Source organism: Elephantulus edwardii, unplaced genomic scaffold (assembly GCF_000299155.1).
Source record: "Elephantulus edwardii isolate Elephantulus edwardi_28Jun2011 unplaced genomic scaffold, EleEdw1.0 scaffold00025, whole genome shotgun sequence".
Taxonomy (NCBI): Eukaryota; Metazoa; Chordata; class Mammalia; order Macroscelidea; family Macroscelididae; genus Elephantulus; species Elephantulus edwardii.
This window is the reverse complement of record NW_006399775.1, coordinates 21,967,395-21,978,786: the sequence shown is the minus strand read 5'-3', so window position 1 is coordinate 21,978,786 and position 11,392 is coordinate 21,967,395.

The following is an 11,392-nucleotide window of genomic DNA, read 5'->3' as shown; positions in this document are numbered from 1 at the left end:
AAAATAAACTACTTAGTAGTTCTTATTTATTCTGTTACTATATAAAGATTGAAAACATTAGATGATATCTGTATTTTCAAAACTAACAGCCTATTGTTGTCATTGGGTATCTGAGAGTCAGAACTGACCCAAGCTGAACCTCCAGCGGGTTTTCAGAGGCAGTTAATCTCATGGGAGACCTCAACGTTAAGGGCTCTGCATGATAAGTACCTACGTATTCTAAAAATATCTGTTGGATTAATTATAGCAACTCTAGATTACGGTGCAGATGACACAACCCTGCTTGCTGAAACTGAGGAGGACCTGAAGCGCTTGCTGCAGAGGGTCAAGGACTGCAGCCTTCAGTATGGATTTAGGCTCAATATCAAGAAGACAAAGATTCTCACCACTGGAACAATTGGCAGCATCAGGATGGATGGTGAAGAGATTGAGATTGTTCACAGGTTTAGTTTGCTTGGATCCACAGTCAACACTCTCAGCACCAGTAGCCAGGAAATTAAAAGATGTATTGCCATGGGAAAGTCTGCTGTTAGGTACCTCTCCAAGTACTGAAGAGCAATGGTGTCTCTCTGGAGACTAAGGTATGTCTGATACAGGCTATGGTTTTTGCTATCACTTGTTATGCATCAGAGAATTTAAGAAGAATTGATGCCTTTGAGCTGTGGTGCTGGAGAAGAGTATTGAGGGTACCATGGACTGCTAGGCAAACAAACAGATTCATTCTGGAAAAGGTTAAACTGGGAGGCTCCTTGGAGGCAAGGATTCTGAGGCTTTGTCTAACATACTTCAGACATGTAAGGAGAGACCAGTCCTTGGAGAATGACATCATGCTTGGGAAGGTGGAGGGACAGCGCAGGAGGGGAAGGCCCTCTATGAGGTAGATTGATTCAGTGACCGGGGTAATCGGGACAGGGCGATTGGCACAGGACAGAGCAGAGTTTAGGGCTGTTGTACATAGGGTCGCTATGAGTCTCATGCCACTCGACGGCACATAACAACAGCAACAACAGGTTATGGTGCATACAAATCTCTTCACATTTGATTTGCGGTCTTTAAAAAACCCTCTGAAAGGTCAGCTATGAGTTGATTCTGACTTGAAGGCAAACTACAAAAACAAATATCAGTGTATTTTGAGAAGAAATGCTTGATGTCTCAGTGCTTTCTTAGAGACAATTAAAATCATTCTGTAATCTCTTGTTAGCCTATTCATTGGACAATTGCAAACAGCATATATAACAGCTATAATTCTATAGAAATGAAAAAGAGAAGAGGACTTTCTTGTGAAACCATTGTTTGTTAATCGATTAAAACCTTTATTCTACGTGACTGTAAAAAATAAAAAAGAAGAAGAGGACTTTCTCTTTGGATCTTAAAAGCTCTGAAAGCTTGGGTGTGTTTCTTATAACTCAGCCAGTTCCCTATACTTCTCAGTTCCTGAAAACAAGTTTGATTTGTGACTTAACAGCTACGCATATGCCATGACAAAGATAATGTCCACTTGGTATGAATCAGACAACTTACATGGATTTTGAATGGAATAAAAGGAAAAAAGGATAGCTCTTTCTGCCTGAGCTACATGGAGCTCAGTTCATTAATAAACTGGTTATATAACCCGGAACACTGGCAAACGGAACTCAAATTGTTTTCATATAGCATGTCACCAGCAAGTTCTCATCAAATTCTTTGTTTTATTAAATCACTCCCTCTCTTCACATACTGATAGCTTTCTTTTGCTATGATAATAAATGTATGCCTGAACAAACATACACAAAATTGTGACTCAGCATCTCTGGTTATTTCTTTTTCATGAAATATTAAGTCTAATGCTATAGCCATTTTAAAGGTTTAGATAAGTGTTTTGTACATGCCAGACGTGAATTTAAGAATTGGAGATTCCATTAATATTTTATGTGAGAGCTACAACAATATAGAGAACAACTTTAAAAATACAACAAAAAATTACCCCCTAAACACTCATGAATTGACATTAAGTCACCAGTCATTTCTGACTCATGGCAACCTCTAGTTCATCTAGTTTAGGTGGCTCTGGCCTTTAACAGAGGGAGACCATCTCCTCCAGTTTAGTGATTTCGAACTGCTTGAGTTTCAGTTAACATCAAATGCTTAATGTACTATACCACCACAGTTCTTTCTAATTATAATGATGTGTTTCTAATATATCTGTGTCCATTCAAGATTTTATTTCTGATAACTGTCTTTTTCATTAGAATTATAGTGTTGCTTAAACTGAATTCTAAAGTACTCTTTGTATATGAAAAAGACTAAAACTTGATAATATGCATGTTGTTGTTATGTATGATGAAGACACCTGTGATTCATAACAACCCTATGGACAATAACACTGAACTCTGCTCTATCTTGTGCCAGTCTCACTGACTCTGACACCTACCCCCATTATCCCAGTTACAGTGTCAATCCATCTCATCTGGGATCTTACTTTCCTGCACTGTTCCATCCACCCTTCCAAGCATGATGTCCTTCTCAAGGGACTGGTCACCTCTGGTCATATGCCCCAAACTATGTGAGATGGGGGTTCAAAATCCTTGCTTCCAAAGAGCAGCCATGTTTCATCCTCTCCAGAAAAAACCTATTTGTTTTCTTATCAGTCCATGATATGTTCAGTATTCTTCTCCAACACCACAACTCAAAAGCATCAATTCTTCTTTTGTGGTATTTGGTCATTATCCAGCCCTCTGATGAATAGCAAGTACTTGTGAGGGTCATGGCCTAAATCAGACATACCTTAGTCTCCAAACTGACATCATTGCTCTTCAGTTCTTCGGCACTTTTGAGAGGTCCCTGAGAGCTGCCTTATCCATCTTTTTTATTTCTTGACTGCTTGTGCCCAGAGTGTTGATTATAGAGACAAGCAAACTGAAATTATTAACAGTCTCAAATTCTTCTCCATCATAGTGCTGCCGATTAACCCAGTGGTGAGAATCTTCGTCGTCTTGATGTTGAGCTTCATCAAGGAGACATTTATTTTTTCCAGTTTGCTATTTACATTATAAATAAGCTACAGTGAAATTGTGTATTGACTATCATCATGCTGAGAAAGACGAAAAATTAGAGAAAGGGGAGACCAATAACAAGATGGACTAAATCAGTGACTTTAACAACAGAACAACTCATTGTGAGGATGGTGTAAGATGTAAGATAGGCCACAGTTCAAATCTGTGACTGTTTCCTCCTTTGTGATTTATAGTCTTTGAAAATATGCTTATGTGTCAGCTCTGGGTTAGTTTCAACTTGATGTCACATAACCATAAGGTTATACTATACAAGCTCTTTTACACAGACTAAATCTTATAGAGTTCTGATGATATAGCTGTTGTTGTTAGGTACCACCGAGTCAATTGCGACACATGCTTTTGTTATGTGTTGTTGATTTGTCTGTGACTCATAGTAACCCTATATACAACAACACTAAACCTTGCTCTATCCTGTGCCAATCTTACTGTCTCTGACTCACCTACCCCCATTACCCCAGTCACTGAATCAATCCATCTCATTAAGGGTCTTCCTCCCCTGCACTGCACCTCTACCCTCCCAAGCATGATGTCCCTCTACAAGGTCCGAAGTAGTCAGATGAAGCTTCAGAATCCCTGCATCTAAGGAGCAGCCTGACTTCACCTTCTCCAGGATGAACCTGTTCGTTTTCTTAGCAGTCCATGATATATTCAATACTCTTCTCCAACAGCACAGCTCAAAGGTATCAATTCTTTTAAAATCCCTAGTCGTTGTCCAGTGCTCTGACACATAGTGATTGCAAAAACACAGCCTGTTTCAGGGACATCTTAGTATCCAGGCTGACATCGTTGCTTTTCAGTACTTTGGAGAGGTCTTTGACAGCAGACTTTACCATAGCAATACGTCTTTTAATTTCCTGGCTGCTGATGCCAAGGCTGTTGACTATGGAGCCAAGCAAACTAAAGCTGTTTACAGTCTCAATCTCTTCACTATCCATCGTGATGCTGCCAATCGGGCTCACTGGTGAGGATCTGTTTTTTTTTTATATTGAGCTCAAATCTATATTGAAGGTTGAAGTCCTTGACCTTATGCAGTAAATGCTTCACATCCTCCTCAGTTTCAGCAAGCAGAGTTGTGTCATCTGGATAACACAGATTGTTGATGAGTCTTCCTCCAATCCTGATGTCACATTTCTCCTCATAGAGCCCAGCCTTCCAGATAATCACCTCCACATACAGATTGAAAAGGTATGGAGAAAGGACACATCCCTGGCATATACCCTTACCAATTTGGAACCATACAGCGTTCCCTTGCTCTGTTCTGATGACTGATTCCTAGTCCAAGTTTGGTTTCACATAAGCACAATCAAATGTTCTCAATTTCCCTTTTTTTCAGAGTCTGCAACAGTTTGTTGTGGTCTACAGAGTCAAATGTCTTTGCATAGTCGATGAAACCCAGATAGTCATTCCTCTGGTACTCTGCTTTCAGCCAAGGTCCATCTATAATATCTCTAGTACCACGGCCCTTTGTGAACCTGGCCTGCATATCTGGCAGTTCTCTGTTGATGTACTCTTCAGTCATTTTTGAATAATCTTCAGCAGAATCTTGCTTGCATATGATATTAATGATATTGTTCAATAATTTTCATACTCTGTCAGATCACCTTTGTTTGAAACGGAAACAAATATAGATATCATCCAGGCTAGGTGGTTGTCCTCAAGATTTCTTGGCACAACATGGTGAGCTCATCTAGGTCAGCATCTGTTGAAATATGTCAATTGGTTTACCGTCAATTCCTGGGACCTTGTTTTTTTGCCAATTCTTTTAGAGCAGCTTGAACTTAATTGTAAGCAGACATTAGTGATTAGAGCATGGAATGTGAGAATCATTATGTAGGAAAAAATTGAACGCATGAATATTGAAATACTAGATATCAGCAAGATGAGATGAACTGGCATGGGACAATTTGAGTAAGATAACCACATGATCTACTATGCTGGAGATTAAAAGGTGAGGGAAAAGTAAGGTTCCTTTCATAGTTAAAAAGTCATGTCTAGATCCATCTTGAAATACAATATTTTGAGTGACAGGATAATATCCAAAGACATACTAGGTAGTCCAGTGAATACCACTATTTTTCAGATATATTCACCAACAGCCAGAGCCAAAGAAGAGGAAGCAGAAGATTTCTATCAACTTTTACAGTCAGAGATTGATTGAAAATGCAATCAAGATGCAAATGTTGGGAATAGAGAAGAATGACCCGTAGTTAGTTGAAAAACATAGACTTGGTGAATTTTGCACAATGATTTATTCATTGCAAATACATTTTATAAGAAACATAAACACATGCTATACACATGGATTTCACCTGATGGTATGCATAGGAATCACATTGATCACATATGTTGAAAGAACTTCTTGGGAAGGAACAGACAAAGTTCAAACTGAAGCTAAGGAAAAGTAAATCAAACCCACAGGAACCAAAATATGACCTTGAGTCTATCACACTTGAATTTCAAAACTATCTCAGGAACAGGTTTGAGGCCTTGAACGCTAATGAACGAAGACCAGATGAGTTATGGGAGGATATCAAGTATATCATCCAGGAAGAGTGCAAAAGGTCATTACAAAGACAGAGTTGAAGAAAAGACCAAAATGGGTTTCAGAAGAGACTCTGAATATTGTGCTAGAGTTCTGAGAAGCCAAAGAAGGAGGGGTGGAAATCAAGATATTAAGGAGCTGAACAGGTGATTTCAAAAGGCAGCGTGGGAAGACAAAGTATTATAATGGAAGGTGTAAAGACCTGGAGTCAGAAAAATCAAAGGGGCTGAACTAGCTCAGCATTTCTTAAGCTGAAGCAACTAAAGAACAAATTCAAACCTTGAGTTATAATACTTAAGAATGCTTTGGTCAGAATATGAAATGATTCAGAAAGTATTAAAACAAGATGGAAAGAGTATACAGAGTCATTGTACCAAACGGAATTGGCGGACACAGAAGAATTTCATGAGACAATTTCATGAAACAGAGCAAGGGGCTATGGTCATGAAGGAGTGCAACTCATAGCGACTTGATGAACAAATAATCTGAGCTCTGTTCTATCCTGTGCCATCCTCACACTTCCTGGCACACAAGAGCCCACTGCAGCAGTCACTGTGTCAATCCACCTGGATGAGGGTTTTCCTCTCCCTCTCCAACCCTACTCCCTTCCCAGAATCAAGTCCTTCTCAAAAGAATAGCCCCTCCTAGCAAAATATCCAAAGTATGTACAGCATATTTTGGCATATGTCTGCTCACAGAGAATGTACAAAATATCACTTCTACGCATGGCTGAGCCTCTCTGGAGGTTAAAATCCACCAGTATCTCAGTAGTTCTATGGTGAAGAGATGTGAAATCTCATCCCATGTGAATTTTAGCCTCAGAGATCTACAGGAATGTCACCCATCAGCTGGTTACAAATTGCATGCAATGAGAGGGATGTTCCATGAGGGAAGTCTGGTGGTATAGCCCTACCTAGTTGCTCTGCTAAATCAAAGACCTTGAATTTTTTTTTTTTCCGAAAGTCTCTTCCAGTTACGATTTACAGCCTTGGAAACCGAATAGAAAGTTACTGTGAGTTGGCCCTGACTGAATTGCAATGAGTTCAAGAATTTTGTAAATTTTCATCATTTTCCCAGTAACTCTAGGAGACAGTAGTCAGTGAAAAGATTATAAAACTGCATGCAAGAAAGCTTAATGTCTTTCTCAAAATAAGGTAGAGGTAGGATTTGTACCATGAACATCTGGTGGGATTATGTATAGCATATCACACTGATAATAAAAAAGTATGCAGTTGTAGTATGCAAAAGCAAGCATACATTTTCAAGGAAGAAAGATGAGAAGTCCACATCTGATAAAATTTACAGTCTTAGAAACCCAGTGTAGGATCTCAATGAGTTGTAATAAACGTAATGGTAGTATCTTTTGTGGGGGAGGGTCCCTGTGAGTTGGAATACATTTAATGCCAGTGGATTTTTGTTTGGGAGGAGTGTTTACACTCTGTGTGGGAGCTTAAAGTCTGTGAGTTCTGCTGCTACCCTACTGGTGACCAGTTCAAACCCACCAGTTGCTCAGCAGGGGAAAGATGCGCAATCTCCTCCCGTACAGTTCACAGTCTCTGAAAACTCAATGGAGGGTCCATTATGAGTCAATTGAACTGGACAACAATGAGTTTTTGTGATATTATGTGTAGTAATATCCCAAATGAAAAACCAGTTGATGATGATCACGTAAGTTAAAATAATTCTACAAATTCATCGTGTTTATTTTCACTTGATTTAGAAATTGTAATTAATCATTGGATCAAAACTCATGCAACTTAACCAAGATGTTGTGAACACTTTGAAGATAATGTTAATTGGAAAGGGAGGAAAAAACAGTGATTTTATATCTAATCTCACCTTTATTATTGTGAATAAAGGGCTATCTACATCATTAATGTGTTATTTGAAGAAAAGTGTTTGAAAACAATACCTTGATGCTATTTTTTCTCCACTTAGAAATAAAATCATAGAATGGCTAACTTTATGTCAGATATATTAAACCATTTACTCTACAGATTTCAAAATGTGAGACACAATGGTAAATTAATACGTTTAAAGCTTTCTGGTAAATTTTGTGTTCTTATTAATCACTGTCCAGTTGATTTTTACTCATAATTTCATATATACAGAGAGGAAAAGTTCCCCAGGACAGTTAGTATTACCTGGTCAAGTTTTTTATGTGTTGAGAATCTCAATTTCAACTTTCAGCCAGGAGATAAGCAATTGATGATGTCACCCACCCACCATTCAATTGTTACTGCTCTTATTGTCTTAAATTTTATTAAATTATGTTTCTTATTAAAGGGTTAACATTCACAAGTTAAAAGCATTGCTCTTTTAATTTACTCAATCATAGGTTAAATGCAGAATTAAGAATAAGAATAAAAGTATTCAGGCTATTTATTTCTTTCATATTGTTTTCACTCATGTTGTTCCTGATTCCCCTTTTCTCTCCACATAATTAACAGTAGTGCTCCCTTTTCAGAATGTTGATAACTTCCATGTAAAATATTTACAAGTTAGTGTTCACAAATAAACAATGAGACATAGGTTATGGACAAGGACTCTCATTCACTATAGTATCCACATTACTTTTCAAAATGTAGGAGTTCTCTATGTATTTCTTTAATGAATTACAGAAGGTTTGATATCGAGGGAGATGGGAATTATAGAATTTACTATGTTATTAGAGGTTGCATCAGAAAATATAGGGGCACATGGGGTCTATAAGACAAAAAGCTAGACGTCTGTGTATTTATTAACAACATCATTATTCTTGTAGGGTTTTTTAATCCTGTTCTTGCTCTTTTGTATTGTTTCCTAAACTGTTCTTATTCCTGATTAGTATCTGTCAATTACAAAGACTTCAATTTTAATGTTCAAGTCCCTTTTCATGAAAAGGAAAATACCAAGTTTATATCTCCCCTGGTTAAGTGTGTGTGTGTTTGAAAACAAAAGCTTATAATAGCTTTTATTGTTAGTACTGTTTTAAAACTTACGTAATTTTAAAAATAAACATTTTTCTTCAGCTACACAACAACCATAAGGACAAAAATAAAAGCAATAAAAAGAAATTAGAAGGCTAAATGGTCTTGACAGCTGCATTGAAGGGTCTAGTATGTGGCAAAGAACACTGTGAATAACGAAGAACTCTCCTGAAATTATTAGAAAGGTGAAGCCTGGTGCTTTGAAAAATTATTCCAAGTGTTTCTATCAATCCAAAATGTCTCTGTTTATTATCTACTCTTCTTTCTCCATAATTGCAAAGAACTTAATAATGCTCTAGTGACTTCATGTAAAAAGATCACTTTGAAATGAGGGCTAATGACATTGCTCAGACCCTGCCCTTTTAGTTATGGTTGTGCAGTCAAGGTCTTAATACTGTTGGGGACAGAGGACATCTTATCTAAGAGAGTCAGAACATTTTATCTTATTATTTTTTCTTTGTATAATGATATTTACAACAAGGGTGATTTGAGAGAGTTCTAAACAAATAAGGAACTAGTTAGCAAGCAGCAAAATCACCTTTACTGACAGAGGGAAAGGAAATGGGGAGGAGAGATAGCAGACAGTGCAGAAAGTTAAATATAAACACCAAGAACCAAGTCGTTACTGATAAGTCAAAACCAACCCATTGCTGTTTTTAGAGGCCAGAAGTCACGCGGGAAGAGATTGTCCATCTTTCTCCTATGGAGCAGCTGGTGGGTTCAACCTGCCTGCCCTTACGTTGGCAGTGAAGCTCTTTACCAACTAGGTCACCAGAGCTCTGTGTATGTATTTACCAATTATACTTCTATTATTTAATCTTTTACTCTCTGATAGATAGTTTGTCATTATTATTGCATTTTATAGAAAACTGATATCAGTTGTGAAGTTTAGACTGACTTCTTAATAAAAAGAGTCACTGATTTGCTTAGACAAATTAACAATATTTATTGATCCTCATGAACATAATAGTACCTATGTTAGGTTATGGAACTTAGCAAGGACAAAGTCTGGATCTGTTGAACATGGAGTTTCTATAAGTTCATGTCAACCTGATGACACCTAATGGCAACAGAAAACTAAGAGATTAAATATGATAATACATATTACTATTTAAGCACAGTGAGCTGCATAGATTAAGAACACTTTATGAAAGTTTCACCATTATTATTGTTTTTGTTAACATTAGGATGATAAAATTTATTGATAATACTCTTAGCCTACAATGGAATATCTCTTTTGTTTTTATTTATTGATTGATATATAGAATGCAGTTAACATTACTTGATTTCTCCCATGAGATAAAGCTAGAATACTCTTCTGCTCCCCAGTGAAGAACTTTCTATGAGAGCAGAGAGAAACTTGAGATGCTGGATTGTAGTTGAAACACTGAAAAGAAACTGTCCATCTGAGGCTTGTAAGAATGGGAACACTTCAGCTAGTTGTTATTACTGTATTGTGACTTTGTATTTCTTTTCACCTATTGTAGTGTAGATAAAATAACAATGGAAATAGTATCATGGGAGTGGAAAATCTATATACCTCTCTAGTTCTCCTCTTCTTTTGTCCCTCATTTATTTGACTAGAAGGACAATTGTCTTTTCCTACACTCCTATGGTTTATATTGCTTATTTGTTATTTTAATTGGCAGTAGATCCTGGGGACAAAGTGTATTCCAAGCAATCAGGCGTTGCTTTATATAGCACTCAGAAGGCATAGGATAGTGTGCCAAATGGTGAGCTAGCTTCATTAATAACGATAAAAACTACAGCTAAAACCCCTTATATTTAAATATTCTCCCCAGATGTTTTACAATCATAGCGTTAAGCGGTCCTCTGTTAAAGCTGTATGGGCAAACAAGCCATAAGGAGGGTAGAGAAGCACTTTAGGGAGATACCTAAAAATGTCTTCATTTTCAGTTTCACTGACCAACTGGTTTCTCCCAGAGGAAAGTGTGAAACTCTCCAGCTGTCGTTGCTGTATTAGGATCCATCATTGTGTCCTGGACAGCAGGCATAGTTTGAAAGTGTGGACCCATCTGAAAGAGATTAAAAAAAAAAATCAAAACCAAACATTTCAGAGGAGGGAGGGTTCATTAACTAAAAAATAAAATGTTAAACTCTTCCCCTAGGACAGGGCAACTATGGAAAGCACCTTTTTGGCTTCATTCTTTGAAGTAAGTGTAGAATATACTACTGTGCTGTTGTTCAAGCAGAGGCCTGGAAAAGAGAATTCCTCTTCCAGGAATGGCTCTAGGCTTCTAGATCCATGCTTTTCGAACTAGCACAGGTCTGCTCCTGGGAACAGAAGACAGGGAAATGGGGGCACAAGAAGCAAATTAAAGGAGAGAAATATCTAAAATTTGATAATGAGCACATTGTAGCAATAGCATAATCTTACTTGATCTTTACTTAAAATCAATGAATTAGGATCAAGTTTTATGGTTTTCTACTGATAGGAATAAGTGACGCCCAGAATGTTTAATATGCCTTGTCCAGTGCCACATAGTTAGAAGATAATAATTAAGATTGAAATGCAAGGCTTCCTGATTACAAACCCAGAGTTCTACCTTCATTTAGGATCAATTTCACTCAGGAGTAAGTAACTGAAAACATATTAAGATAAAAGAGTATTTACGTAGCACAGTTAACTCCTCAGTTACTACCTGAAAGCTTGAAAGTTCAAATCCACCTCAATATGTCTTAGAAGAACGACCCAACAATCCTTTTCCCAAGGGAGACTGACATTAAGAACTCTGTGAAGCACAGCTCTTCTCTGAAACATATGAGCCTGCATGGGTTAGTGAAATAACAGGATAACTATTTTCTAA